We start from the raw sequence: 15976 nt of genomic DNA, 5'->3' as shown, positions 1-15976 counted from the left end.
ATGCCACTGTCTCCTCTCACCTTCCCTTCTGACTATCCCACCTCAATTCATTAATCCCTGACTTTTCCTGGCTGCCTCAGGCCAGCTGTTGTGTACCACATTGCTGCCTTTCCTTGCTGACTTTATCAGCTGACATCTGGTCAGCACCAGCAAATTAAAAACTGATCAGGAGATCCTGATGTTAAATTTGGCAGGGGTTCTGCATTCTAGGATTGGCTTTATTTGTCATACAGTGAACTGCATCACTTGCGTTGAATCAAATCAGCGAAGATTGTGCAGAGCAGCCTGCAAGAGTCACCACATTTCCGGCCCAGCAGAGCGTGCCCACAAGTCCCTAATCTTAACCGAATGTCTTTCAGAATGTGGGAAGAAACTAAAGTATCAGGAATCAGGGGGAGTATGAATAAACTCCTTATAGACAGCAACAGAATCAAACTTCAATTTTACAGCCGCTGTTGTAAGGTGACTTGCTAATCAGGATGCTACCCTGCCAACCCACATTCCGGAATTTCACCACCAAATCCCACCCACTTATCAACCAACCCAGTGAGTGTGCTCCCTGCTGTCTCCCCTCTCTCTGTTAACATCAGAAGCCGCAGAGTTGTGGACACGATTTAACGTAGCCTGGAAACCAGCCTCCCCTCTATGCACTCCATCTATACTTTTCACTACCTCAGTAAATAAGCCAGCAAAACCAAAGATCCCACCCACCACAGACATTATTTCGTTTCCATCCTCCCCACCCACCACAGACATTATTTCTTTACCATCCTCCCCTCTCCTATTAGGCAAAAGATTCAAAAGGCTGAAAGCGTGTGCCACCAGCCTCAAGGACAGCTTCTGTCCCACTGTTACCAGACCATATTCAGACCTTTTATATAGTAAGATCAACTATTAACCTCGTAGTCTACCTCATTCTGATCTTGCATTTTGTTTACCTCATTGCACTTTCTCTGTGGCTTTACAGTTTATGCTGTATTGTCATTATTTTAACTTGTTCTACCTCAGTGCACTGTATAATGATTTAATCTACGTATATAAACAGTATGCAAGACAAGCTTTTCACTGTTTGCTGGTACAGATGACAATAATAAACCAATAATAATTGCAGAACACAGCTATCCCAAGGGGTTTTAGTAATAAGGTTTAGCAGTCCTGAACATACTAGCAATGCTTAAGTGGAAGACAGATCAACATGGTGAGATGAGATACGGTAGCGTAGTGGTTTGCAAAATCACTTTACGGTACCAGCGATTACCGATTGGGATTCATTTTTCTCTGCTGCCTGTAAGGAGATTCAACGTTCTGCCTATGACTGTGTGGGTTTCCTCCAAATGCTCCAGTTTCGTCCCACATTCCAGAGACGGTTAGTGAGCTGTAGACATGGTATGTTAGTGCCAGAAGTGTGGCAATATCTGCGGGCTGCCCCCAGCACATGGCAAATGATGATGCAAACGATACATTTCACTTTGACATACATGTGAGAAGTAAAGCTAATAAGGACATCTTATAAGGTCCATCTGCAAAGGATATACTGCTCTGAAATTCTGTAATAACAGGACCCATTCAAGGGTAACATACTGCAAGGAGATCTGCACAGTGGAGACTCTATGAATCAGAGGTACATCTACACTTCTGTAGTGCCAATTAACTGGCCTTTCTATTGTTGCCCTCTGCTAGGAACACAGGATGAGCAAAACTATTATTAGGAGCAACAAAAATCATTTGATTAAGTGAGCTTGTCTCCATGGGCTGGAAAAAAAATCAGCCCCATTACCAATGAAGCTCCCTTAGAGCACAGGAATTTTGAAATATATTGTGTGCAATAGCTCCCTGATACCCAAAGTTCTTTAAAGAAAATTTGAATGGTAAAGTCTTTTCACAGTAAATGATTGACATCCGGAACTCACATTACCAAAGGAGGTGGTGAATTATATACAATTACTAAACAGGAGAGACATTTGAACAGATGCTTACATAAGCAAAGCCCTAATGTGAGCAAGCTTGCTTTGTGTAAATGGAAAATGGGTTAGCATGGACATACTGGGCAGAAGGGCCTATTCTGCACTGTACAAATCCATGACTCCATGAGATGAAGCTACCACGATATTTAAATATACTGCCATCTGCACATATCAAACTTAGAAGACAAATTTCCTTTGATGGTGTTGATAATAAAAAGTCTTAGAATAGAAATACCGTGTAGAATTGCCAAGAAACACATTAGCTTTTTCAATTAATACTGAATCACTTTTTTTTCTTGCTAATGCTCTTTACTTCTTCCTGCAGGTAATGAAAGATGCAAACTATGATCAACAAAGATAATTAACTAACAGTTGTTAGCTACCAACTAACTAAGAACTAACAACTGCAATGAGATTCCACAGAACCAATAGACAGAAGCAAAATACAAATGCTGGAAACAGGCCAGCTTTTCTCTTCAACTACTGACTGGCATGGTGTGTATTTTAGACATTTTGATCCAACATTGGTTCTGCTTAGTTTTCGTCACTCAGACAGGATGAGCCTGGCCCAGGCTGGTGCAGTGTGAAGTCACTGTAGAGCAGGGAAGGCAAATCTTGGTATTTCTTAATTTTAGGTATCCTACCTATGAGAATTTTCCTATGTCATTGGCTGTTGAGAGAGCTTAATAGCATTACTGCCATAATGAAGGAGTTCGAGGAGATTTGATATGTTACCAGGGACTCTAGCAAATTTCTACATGGAGAACATTCTGGTTGGTCGCATCACTGTCTGGCATGGAATCACCAATGTATGGGATCATAAGAAGCTTCAGAGGGTTCTAGACACAGCCAACTCCATTATGGGAACAAGCTTACCCACCATTGAAGACAACTTCAAAAGGTTGTGGCTCAAGGATGTGGCTTCCATCATTACCTCTCAGGACATGCCCTCATCAGGGAGGAAGGACAGGAGCCTGAAGACCCACACTCAGTGTTTTAAGGACCGCTTCTTCCCCTCAGCCATCAGATTTCTGAACGGTCCGTGAACCCATGAACAGATCCTTACTCTTCTGCACTATTCAGTTTTTAATTGTAATTTATACTAATTTGTTATGCCTGCACTGTACTGCTCCCACAAAGCAACAAATTTCATGACTGAGGTCAGTGACAATAAACCTGACTCTGATTCGGATTCTGATCTCACTTACTATCTACCAGGAAAGACAATGAACTGAGCCTCAGAGAAACTGGTGACAAAAGACAGGGTCAATGTCACAAAAGTCTCTAGATACTTGAGGGTCACGTTCCTTGAAGTTGGCAATGGAAATTATTATTTTGCTGCTTTGTTAGATTCTACTGTGCATGAAGAGACTGCCATGTATGTCAATCTGACAACCCTCCCAGAATAGTTCACTAATGTACTTGGGGAAGCTTCTGGGAGTGCAGTTAAATGAGTCATTCAAATTCTATACAGCTTTAACAAAAAAAACAATCACAAATGTTTCAGGCCAATAAATATTGAACTACAGCTTCTGTATTGGGCAGTAAATGCTGCCATCTGGGTCGTGCATCCTGGATACCTTTGTGAAAGCCGAATATGTGGTAGCCTTGTGCCGTTTGTTTCTTCATAATAAGTGATAGGCATGCTGGTTATCTACTCATTTCAACAAGAAAAACAGCAGCCAGCAGTAAACAAACGTTTCCTCTTGTCCTGCTTCTCAACTTTCACTATAAAGCACTTCAGTCATTACAAATCGTTTTATTTCAACCTTTGAATAAATATTTACATGCACTGTGCACCAGCGACAGCTTTTAAAAAAAAATTCAGCATAAAACCTGGCCTGTAAATCACCCTCAAAGCTCCTTTCTTTTAAAGTTCCCTCACAAAGGCTTTTGCTTGTTCTGCTCCTATTATTCCATTCCTTTCCAATGCAAATCAGAACAAAGTAAAGAGCAGTTCTTTGTAATCAGACAGACCACCTTTTCACTCTTCGCAATAAAAGAATGACTTTGTGTTTTATGCCTAGCAGTGCGCCATGATAAACAATGATAAACAGTGGCTGGTCACAACCTTCTGTGCTGGCTGAGCAATGGTTTCAGTAGAGCCATATTATTTTATTACAGATGTTTACAAGAAGGTTGGATGCATTTGTACTTACTTCATGCAGTTGTACACAAACAATAAACTTAAGGAGAACGACAGGGAAGAATTGAAGCTGTAAAGGAAGATGAGTTCCCAACACAAGATTCTGAACGTGGATACATTGAGTCAGAATCAAAATCAGGTTTTAATATCACCAGCATACAGTATGTCGTGAAATTTGTTGTTTGTATATTGCAATACATGGTAATAAAAACTATAAATTACAATAATATATATACAAAATAAATAAATAGCGCAAAATAGTGCGGATTGGAAATAAAATCTCCACCTCACTAACAATTAACACTGGTAGCTCCACAGAGGCATGTGCTTAGCCCTCTGCTCTGCTCTCTCTACACCCATGACTGTGTGGCTAGGTATAGCTCAAATACCATCTATAATTTCGCTGATGATACAACCATTATTGGCAGAATCTCAGATGGCAACGAAAGGGTGTACAGGGGCGAGATATACCATTAGTTGCCTTGCCTTCTTTGTAATTGCATCAATATATTGGGCCCAGGATAGATTCTCGGAGATTCCAACACCCAGAAACTGCTCACCCTTTCCACTGCTGATCCCTCAATGTGTCTGTGTCCTTAACTTACCCTTCCTGAAGTCCACAATCAATTCCTTGGTCCTACTGATGTTGAGTGCTAGGTTATTGTGCGACACCACTCGATCAGCTGATCTATCTCACTCCTGTCTGCTTCCTCATTACCATCTGAAATTCTGTCAACAATAGTTATGTAGTTGGCAAATTAACAGAGGGGCACTTGGGCTGTGCCGAGACGCACAGTCTAGAGGCTAGAGAAGTGGGCTAAGCATGCATCCTTGGGGTGCACTGTCAGTGCGGAGGAGATGTTATTTCTGACCCACACAGTTTATGTTCTCCCAGTGTGGATGTCGAAGATCCCATTGCAGAGGCCCAGGTTTTGGAGCTTGTTGATTAGAACTGAGGGTATGATTGTGTTGAATACTGAGCAGTAATCAATAAACTGCAGCCTGATGTAAGTATTACTATTACCCAGGTGGTCCAAGGCCGAGAGGGGAGCCAGAAAGATTGCATCCACTGTAGACCTATTGCGGTGATTGGCAAATTGCAGCGAATCCAGGTCCTTGCTTAGGCAGGAGTTTGTTCCAGCCATGGCCAACCTCTCAAACCACTTCATCACTGTAGATGTGAGTGCTCTGGACAATAGTTGTTAATGCAGCTCACCCTGCTCTTCTAGGGCATTGTCACCCCCTTTGAAGAAGGTGGGAACCTTTGACTGCAGCAGAGAGAGATTGACAGTGACCTTGAACACTTGCACCAATTGGTTGCCACAGGTTTTCAGAGCCTGACCAGGTGCACCATCAGGGCCTGACACCTTGCAAGGACTCACCCTCTTGAAAGACATTCTGACATTGTCCTCTGAGACAGAGATCACAGAGACATCGGGTGCTGCAGGGATTTCCATAGATGTAGCTTTATTCTCCCTTTCAGTGCCTGCATAAATGGTGTTCATCTGGGAATGAAGCATCACTGTCATTCACGATGTTAGATTTCACTTTGGAGGAAGTAATGGCCTGTAAACCCTGCCAGAGTTGATGTGCATCTGATTCCATCTCGACCCTCAATCAAAATTGTTTTTCCACTCTTAAGATAGACTTCTGTAGATCATATCTGGGTCTCTTGTATAGCTCTGGATCACAGATCTAGTTCTCAGCAGACTACAACTCTCCTGGTTCATCATTCAGTTATGTTCGGTATGTTCTCGAAGGGATGCACTCAGCCACACAGGTCTTGATGAAGTCACTGAAAACTGTGGCGTATTCATTCAGATGTGAAGATGAATCCATGAATATTGTCCAGTCCACTGACTCAAGGCAGTCCCGTAAGCACTCCTCTGCTTCCATTGATCATACTTTCTTGGTCCTCACGCACTGGTGGTGTGGTCTTTAGACTCTGCCTACACAGTGGGATTGGCCTTTCCGAGGAGTGGCAGCTACGCTTTGTCGATGCTGGTATAACAGCGTGTTGGCTCCTCTGGTTCCAAGGTGATAAGTTGGTGGTACTTGTTCAGGGATTTCTTCAAGCTGGCCTGGTTGGAACCCCCACAATGATAGGGAAGGCTGTTTCATGCCTGATGATTATGGAGCTTAGCTCCTCCAGTGCCAGCCTGATGTTGACCTGCCAAAACGATGGTGAAGACCTTCATGGAGAATAGAAAGGATGACATTTGACTGCTAGGTGTTCCAGGGCAAGTGAGCGGGAGTGAGACAGAACCACCATGTCTGTGCACCGCCATGAGTTAATCATGAAGCATGCTCCTCCCTCCTCTACCTTTAAAAGACCGAGGTGTCCTGCCTTTCTGATAAATGGTGACGCTATCGAGCTTCAACACTGCTCCCAAGATGGCAGGAGATAGTCATTTTTCTGTGAAACAAAGTATATAGCAGTTCCTGATGTCCCTATGGTACGGCAATCTTGCTCTGAGGTCCTCAGTTTTATTTTCCAGAGAATTCGCCAGCAGGTTAGTTGGGAGCGGAGGTCTAAAGCCTCTGCCTCTCAATCTTTCTTACAGCCCAGCACACTTCCCTCACTTCCTTTTTCTTAAAGGGAAATTGCACTCGCAACTTGAGTCCACAGTCCAGGATCATCGATTTTGAGTTTCCGTGGCTGTGACTGGAATTCAGTTGTAGTAGTCCTGAACAAGAATATTTGATGATTCCCATCAGAGATGAATGCAATGAATCTCCCCTTATTGGCACCATTTTTCATTGCCCAGGATATCAAATGTAAATATTAGCATTGGGGTTTATGAGTGCCTCCGCATTTGGTGTACTCAAGCATGCAGCCAACCTGAAATTCAGCTGGCATTTACCAGTGTACATCATGCCGCCTCACTAATGCTGAGATTTTGTTTTAGATGGATGCTTCTGTGCATTTATTTTTGCTATATTTATGGAATTATGGAATATTCATTCTAATAAACATCTAACAACAACATAAATCAGATTTTTGAGGTCCTTTTCACTGCATTATCTCATAAAATATAACCAAGCAATTTATAGTGCTCCAAAGTAATTGAAAATTAATATCTGGGATAAATGCATGACCCGAAGAACTGGAAAGGAGAATGCCATGATCATAAAGAAGAATCTGGGGTTTAATCTAAACAGCCGAGATGACTAAAATTTTCACCTGAGAGAGATCAGCAAGATTAGAACAAATCATATCACAATATATATTGATAGGATGAACAAATTTAAAATGGTCCCAAGGGAAAAAGAGAATAGATTAAACATTTCTTCTACAGTAGGATCATTCCTATTGTGGCCTTTCTGTCTGAACGGTTACAATTTTAAACCTTTCTTAAAATATTTTGTTAATGTGTCCAAAGCTCTTGAAAGCAAAATTAGAGAATCAGTTTTCATACAGATAGAGAGGCAGGGACAAAGGAAGAGGCTGGAGCATATTTACAGAGAGTGCTACCACAAGAAAGCAGTAGATACTGGATATATTTTTAATTTGCACAATTCACCTTCTGTGCATTGATTGATTTGTCAGCTTTTATTTATGAATAATTTTTCATAAATTCTATTAGATTTCTTTACTTTCCTGCAAGTGTCTGCAAGAAAATGAAGCTGAAGGTAGTATATCAAGACAGATACCTGTATGTACTTTGAAAATAAATTGACTTTGACTTTGAGGACAACAGGATTAGTGTTGATGGTTTCTAAGGAAGCTGACACAGTATGGACTCAAAGGATTAAATGATCCAAATATGAGCTGATATTTTGCTACTGAATGTTTATTTTGCCTAATGACTTCATGGTAGTTGATTCTGTTTATAAATGGTTGGATGCATTTGAATCTGTTCTATGTAGATGTACCTAAAACACAAAAACAAGAACAAAAAATTAGCTCAAATTAAACAGAATGGCAGTAAAGAATTGAAGTTAAAAAAGAAAAGATGAGTTCCCTATACAAGATCCTAGAGTTGGACATGTTGGCCTGGATATATCAGCACATCAGTTTGTGAGTTTTTGTTCTCATGAAAGCACACGCGTGTGAAGTGCAAAATTTGTGTCTGATTTTTAATAACCTATACCTGCCTCTTCATTGACTTTCTCATGAAACCACTGGCCAAAAGCAAATTTACAGCAGTTTCCCAAAATTGCTCCTGTGGAATCCACTAAACTTCTTATGGCATCTATCATTAAGGACCCTCACCACCAGGACATGCCCTCTTTGCATTACGACCATTGGTCAGGAGGAACAGGAATCTGAAGACTCACCCTCAACACTTGCAGAACAGTGTCTTGCCCTCTGCCATCAGATTTCCCAACAGTGCATGAACCCATGAACATTACCTCATTATTTGTCTTTTGCACTTCTACTGATTTTGTGACTTACAGCAATGTTTACTTTTTGATGCAGCAAAGCAACAATTCTCACAACATACGTCAGTGATAATAAACCCAGATACTAATTCTGGAAAAATCTGCCCCAGGCTTAACCTGATGCACTAAAATGAATGTCAAGGAACAACTCAGAGACCAAGGTAAGCAGTTGATACACTTCTTAAACTAGTAAAGTTCAGTTAAAGGTTTTTAAATGTTCTTAAGTGTTAAATTCTAACGTTTTTGATCACTTATAAATTGCCTCAATTTGATTTTTGACAGTGACTAACATATTCTCATTGCTTCAATTGTGTAGGAATATTCTGCTGTGAACAAAAGGATCACTCCTCATGCTGCAAGTTTTGACTGGGCACCGATCAGCACTTTTGCAAAGGAACTATTTCAACTGAACGAAGTTTACAGATTGTTTAATTTTGGGAGTTTTGCATTTTCAGTTCGCTCCCACCCCACAGCCTATCGTTGATTCAAAAACTGTAGCTGACACAGCCATACATAATCATCTTGCCTCTGTATTTCGGAAGAATGTGATATATTACGGCCGATGGAAAAAGAATTAGGGGGAATTGAAGTTCAAAGTAAATTTGGAATCAAGGTACATATATGTCACCATATACTACCCGGAGACTCACTTTCATGCTGGCATTCAGAGTAAATAAAAATGAACACAACAGAATCATTGAAAAACTGCACACGATGACAAACAACCATTGTGCAAAAGACAACAAATTGTGAAAATACAAAAAAGAAAAAAAGCACAAAATAACAATAATAATAATTAAATAGGAAAAGATATTGAGGATATGAGTTCTGGAGACCTTGAAAGTGAGTCTATAGGTTGCAGAATCAGTTCAATGTTTATGTGGGTTAAGTTATCCCCTCTGGTTCAAGAGCCTGATGGCTGAGGGGAAATAACTGTTCCTGAACCTGGTGGTGTAGGACCCGAGGCTCCCGTACTTCCTTTCTGATGGCAGCAGCGAGAAGAAAGCATGGCCTGGGCGGTGGGGGTTCTTGATGATGTATGTTGCTTTCCTGCAATAGTGCTCCTTGTAGACATGCACAATGGTGGGGAAGGCTTTACCTGTGATGTACTGTGCTGGATCTACTATTTGCGTAGGCTTTTCCATTCAAGGGCATTGGTGTTTCCATACCAGTCTGTGATGCAACCAGTCACTCTACTCTCCACCGTGCATCTATAGAAGAATGAAGATAATTAGCAAGAGAAGTAAATGCAGCAAATGCAAGAATGTTTTTATTCAGCAAGCAGTCAGGGTCTGTAATGCACTGTCCAGAACAGATTGAATTGCTGCTTGCAATGGATGTGGATAAGTATCTGAAAGGAACAAGGAAAGAGGAAAGGGAAAAGGAAAGGGAAATGGAAAGGAATTGAGACTAGGAGAACTGTTTTGACATAGAGCTTCTAGATTGGTTTCCAACAATGTTGTAAGCATCCTATGATTCTTGTATTACATTAGGGATAGCATGGTAGCATTGTGTTTAGCATAGCACTATTACAGTGCCAGTGCCCTGGGTTCACTTCGGCTGCTCTCTGTAAGGAGTCTGCATATTCTTCCTGTGATCATGTGGCTTTCCTCTGGGTGCTCTGGTCTCCTCCCACATACCAAAATGTACAGACAGGTTAGTAGTTTAATTGGTCACATGGGTGCAACTGGGCAGCACGGGCTCATTGGGCTGGGAGGACCTGTTACTGTGCTGTATCATTAAGTGAAAAATAAAAATACATCACTTAAAGCACAAGAGAAATGTTGATACTGCCTGGCCAGTGGGTTGCCTGGATTTCCACAATCTGCAGATATTCACTTGTTTGAGAAATGGTGAAGTCTGTCATTGTTTTAAGACTTATATAAAACTGAAAATGTATCTTTGGTTAAGTGTTAGCCTACAACATGAGCTTTAAAATGTGTATCAGAAACAGGTAAAAGTCATTTTTAACATTTTATAATAAGGTCTGTGACATTCAGTGGACTGCTAAATGTCAGTTTCTAAACATAGAATTTATTTGGTACCCTTGGTGTTGACCTGGCTTGGATGAAACTACTTTAGTGGGAGATAAAAATCATTGTTCTAATAAGCAGGCAGTTGACTCCCATGTTGCACTTTTGGAGAGCAATAGATGTGCCAGTGACTGGGAAAAAAATAGTAGAAAACTTACAAGAAAACGCAACACAGAATACATATGTGGAATTGCTATTGTTTACAATTTACAAAAGCATATACATCACACAAGTACAGGGGCCTTAAGCCCCACACTACCAGGTTCAGGAGCAGTTATTACACTACAACCATCGGGCCCCTGTACTGGCATTGGTAATTTCTCTCACCTCTACACTGAACCGATCCCACAAACTACACACGCATTTTAAAGGACTCTGCAACTCATCAGTCTACAGCTCGTGTTGTCAATATTATGTTTTTTATTTGCATGATTTGTCTTCTTTTGCACATTGTCAATATTATTTTTTTATTTACGTAATTTTTCTTCTTTTGCAGAGTCATTGTTTGTCAGTCTTTGTTTATGTATAGTTACTCATAAATCCTATTGTATCTCTTTATTTTTCCTGTAAATGTCTGCAAGAAAATGAATCTCAAGGTAGTATGTGTATGAGAACATATACATACTTCGACAATAAATTTACTTTGACTTTGTCTTTGCAGGAATTAGATGTGTTCTGCTGCTATAAAAAATGAACTTTCATGGCATTTATACTCTGCCTATGATAATAAACATGAACTTAACAATAAATTTGAACTAGAACTTGAATTTGAGGGTGAAGCCTTCAGTCACCACCCATCTGTGGGAAAACTGTGATGGTTCTTTAGGCACAGGAATTTAAAGAAAGATATAACAGATTTTATACAAAATACCAGCTGAAGCAAAGGAGCCCATGAATGATTAAAATTAAAATTTATTTTTGTAAGGTCCTTGAACTGATATATTATTTCAGAGAGAGGTAGTCTGTTTCTTCCCCATTTCTGCAGATCTTGGTTTCTCTCCCTTTCCCTCAGGCCCTGTTGTTCAGTCCTGATCTGGGGATTCGACCTGAAGTGTCAACAATTCTTTTCTCCCCATAGACGCTGCTCAATCGTCTAAGTTCCTCCAGCAGCATGCATGTTGCTAGAGGTTCCATTATCTAAGACTGTTGTCTCTCCATTGTTTAGTCTTTGGTATTTCGCATTTTCCTTTTCTTGCTCAGATGATGATATCCCTGTGCCTGCCTCAGTGGTAGAGTTCTGAAACCTCATCCTGAGCTGAGGACAATCCAACTTTTTATGTTACCTCATGCACATGAACAGTAGTTTCATTATATTTGTGTTATAGTAGTTAGTGTAAGCAGTACTTAGAGATTGTAGCCAGTAGTCATTTTCACACCGTCTGGCTATTTCCTGGGCCTTGCTTCTTGCTGTCCTTAGCGCTTGCAGTGTTGCCTGGGTGTGGTGGCGTTTGTGTTCTGGTAGTGCAACACGCTTTACCTCACGTGTTGACAACAGTGAGCTTACTTGAGCTCGCTTCAAGCCAGTCCTGTGTCTTGCCCCGTTTCTTCCCAAAGGCCTTGGGTGCAGTGCTGTGGAGAGTGTCCCTGAGAGAGTCCCATCTCTGCTGAGCATCTGCTTCTGGTGGGTCTGCAAGGAGAGCATCCTCCCGTGACTTGATGAACTCCACCGCTTTGTCCGGGTGTTGAGTCTTACTGGCATCGATGCGCTGCTTGCCTGGAGGCCTGGCGTAGTGCATCTTCTTTGGCTGACGTCTGCTCTTGCAGCAAACCGGAGAGTGATCCGTGTCACAGTCAGCACTCTGAAAGGAGCGAGTCATGAGTATGTTTCTTGAGTGACGGAAGTAGGTGTTGGCGACACACAATTTGTGGAGCATGCAAAGCTCGAGCAGTCGTTGCCTGTTGTCATTCATGCTGCCAATCCCATACTGCCCCAGGCAGCTTGGCCAGGAGTCGTGGTCGGCGCCCACTCTGGCATTGAAGTTGCCAAGTAGCAGCAACTGTTCCTGACATGGGGTCTCCTGTATCATAATTGAGAACTGGTCGTAGAACTCGTCCTTTGCGTCTTGTGTAGAGTCATCATTTGACAAAGGCAACATCCATGGAGTGTACGAGGGGATCAAGGAAGCCATCGGTCCAACCCAGAGCAAGATAGTTCCACTGAAAACCATGACAGGCGAGACCATCAAAGACAAAGGCAAGCAGATGGAGAGATGGGTGGAGCATTACTCTGAATTCTTCTCCAGAGAAAACAGTATCTCGGACAGCGCGCTAGACACCGTGGAATGCCTGCCTGTCATGGAGGAACTGGATGCTTTGCCGACTGCCAAAGAGCTAAATAAAGCCATCGACAGCCTGCCCACTGCACCAGGATTGGATGGCATTCCACTAGAGGCCATCAAGTGCGCAAAGGGCGTCCTGCTAAACCACCTGCACGAACTACTGTGCCAGAACTGGATAGCAGGAGCAGTGCCACAAGACATGAGAGGCTGCAACATTGTCACCCTTTATAAGAACAAAGGGGACAGAAGCAACTGTAACAACTACAGGAGAATCTCCTTACTGAGCATCGTCAGGAAGGTCTTCGCCCGCATGGTCTTGAACAGACTGCAGAAAATAGCCGAAAGGGTATATCCCGAGTCTCGGTGCGATTTCAGGTCAGAACGCTCCACAATCGACATGATCTTCTCCCTTCCACAGCTACAAAAGAAATGCAGAGAGCAAAGACATCTACGACTCTACGTCGCTTTCATTAACCTCACGAAGGCCTTTGACTTTGTGAGTAGAGACGGCCTGTTCAAAGTCCTTGCCAGGATTGGTTGTCACTCGAGGCTCCTCAGGATAGTTCAGCCATTCCACACTGACATGAAGGACGTCGTTCAGTTTGACGGCTCTTCCTCGGAGACATTCAACATCCGCAGTGGTGTGAAGCAGGGCTGTGTGCCTGCCCCCACCCTGTTCAGCATCTTCTTCACAGTCATGCTGAAGCACACCTTTGGAACGTCAACTGATGGTGTCTACCTCCACACCAGATGGGACGGGTGGCTGTTCAGTCTGTCCCGGCTGAGGTCGAAAACCAAGGTTCGTGAAGTACTCATCAGGGACATGTTGTTTGCAGATGACGCGGCATTGGCAACACACTCTGAAGAGCAACTGCAACGCCTCACGGGCAGCTTCTCTAGAGCCTGTCAGGACTTCAGCTTGACTGTCAGCCTGAAGAAGACCAATGTGTTAGGCTAAGGCATTGAGCACCCCCCTGCCATTACCATCAACAACTACGAGCTGGAGGTAGTTCACGAGTTTACGTACCTTGGCTCCACCATCACGGATAGTCTCTCCCTAGACCCCGAGATCAACAGACGGATCGGACGAGCAGCCTCAACATTCACCAGGCTGACAGAGTCTGGGACAACAGAGAGCTGACGACGCACACCAAGATTGCAGTCTACAGGGTCTGTGTCCTCAGCACTCTGCTTTACGGGCCTCTACTTCAGACAAGAGCAGCGTCTCAACATCTTCCACCTTCGCAGCCTGAGACGCATCCTGGACATCAAGTGGACTGACCGAGTCACCAATAATGAGATCCTGGCCCATGCCCAGATACCCAGCCTCTTCATCCTACTCCAACAACACCGTCTCCGCTGGCTGGGCCACATACACCGCATGTCAGACGGGAGGATCCCGAAAGACCTGCTCTACAGGGAACTGGCCTCCGGCAAGAGAGCACAACGGTGGCCCCATCTTCATTTCAAAGATGTCTGCAAGAGAGACATGAAGTCACTGAACATGAACATCGAGAAGTGGGAGGACGTTGCAAGTGATCGCTCTCGCTGGAGGCTGGAACTATGCAGAGGTCTAAAAACAGAAGAGAAGCTGGGGCTTACTGCTGAAGAAAAGTGCACTCGCCGAAAAAACAGCCCCAAGACAACACAGGACAGCACCTTCAAACGCAGCCGAGACTGTCACTCCCGTGTGGGCCTCTACAGCCACATCAGACGCTGCTCTACCAACACAGACTGAAGCAAGACTTTCCAGGCACAGATCCATGGTCTCGCGAGACTGACGGATGCCATCATCACTTAGAGATTTCATCACATGGCCTCACAGTCTTGATGTGTTTATGTAATTCAACAGCAGTGAAAAGGAAAATTATTATTATGTTCCTATGTTGGTGGTGTTGTGGATTGCATAGAACGTTGTCAGGGACAGTGAGTGGATGCAGCAACGGCTGTGAAGCAACAATTGGAGTTTAATCTGGAGGAGTGCGGAGTGATACACTTTGGAAAGTCAAACTTGAAGTCAGAATACAGGGTTAATGGTATTAATCTTAGCTGTGTGTGGAGGAACAGAGGGATCTTGGAGTTCACATCCATAGATACATCAAAGTTGCTGCGCAAGTTGATAGGATGGTTACAAAGGCATTTACAGTAAGTTGGCCTTCATTAGTTGGAGGACTGAGTTCAAGATCTGCAAGGTAATGTTGCAGTAAAACTCTGGCTAGAGCACATTTAGAGTATTGTGTTCAGGTCTGATCACCCTCATTATAGGAAGGATGTAGAAAATTTAGAGATGGTGTAGAGAAGAATTACATGTATGCTTCCTAGATTAGAGAGCATGCCTTATGAGGATAGGTTGAGTGACCTAGGGCTTTTCACTTTGGAGTGAAGGAGAATGGGAGGTGACTTGACAGAAGTGTATAAGAATGATAAGAGGCACAGATGGAGTGGACAGCCAGAAACTTTTTCCCAAAGCAGAAATGGTTAATATGTCAGGGGCATAATTTTAAGATAATTTGAGGGAAGTATATGGTTCTTTACACTGAGAATGGTGGGTCCATGGAACCCATTGCCAGGGGTGGTGGAAGGGGCAGATACATTAAGGACATTTAAGAAACTCTTCAGTGACCATATAGTTGAAAGAAAAGTGGAGGGCTACATGGGAGGGAAGGGCTAGATTGAAGGGCTTGATAGTGGGTTCAGAGGTCGGTACAACATCTTGGCTGAAGGACCTGTACTATGTTCTATGTTCTGGAAGTTCTTCAAAACAATTAAGTGACTTGTGGAATAAATAAGGCAAAATATTTTCCAATGGTTGAAGAATTAGCAACTATGGAAAATGGATTTAAGACAAGTGACCCAAGGACAAGAACCGTCTTTATGTGCAGCAGCCTGGCATGCATTGTGCAAAGGAGTTAGGGAAGTGGATTCAACAGTAACAGGTTATGTACTTCAAAAGTGATGTCCCAAATGGCCTTCATACACTGTACATCTGTGGAAAGAAACGCGCCACTGTGAATTTGGTCTCAGTCAACAAACAACAGAAATGAATAGCTAAAGGCACTTCTTAAAAAAATCATGATCTGTAAAAATTTGATGTTCATCAAATGTGAGCATTTAGCTAAATTTGTTAAACAAGCCTTTCAACTTGCCTGTAAGTGATGATGCATTTGA

Source organism: Hemitrygon akajei, chromosome 9 (assembly GCF_048418815.1).
Source record: "Hemitrygon akajei chromosome 9, sHemAka1.3, whole genome shotgun sequence".
Classification (NCBI taxonomy): Eukaryota; Metazoa; Chordata; class Chondrichthyes; order Myliobatiformes; family Dasyatidae; genus Hemitrygon; species Hemitrygon akajei.
The sequence above is the reverse complement of the archived record's forward strand: the minus strand, read 5'-3'. Positions refer to the sequence as shown.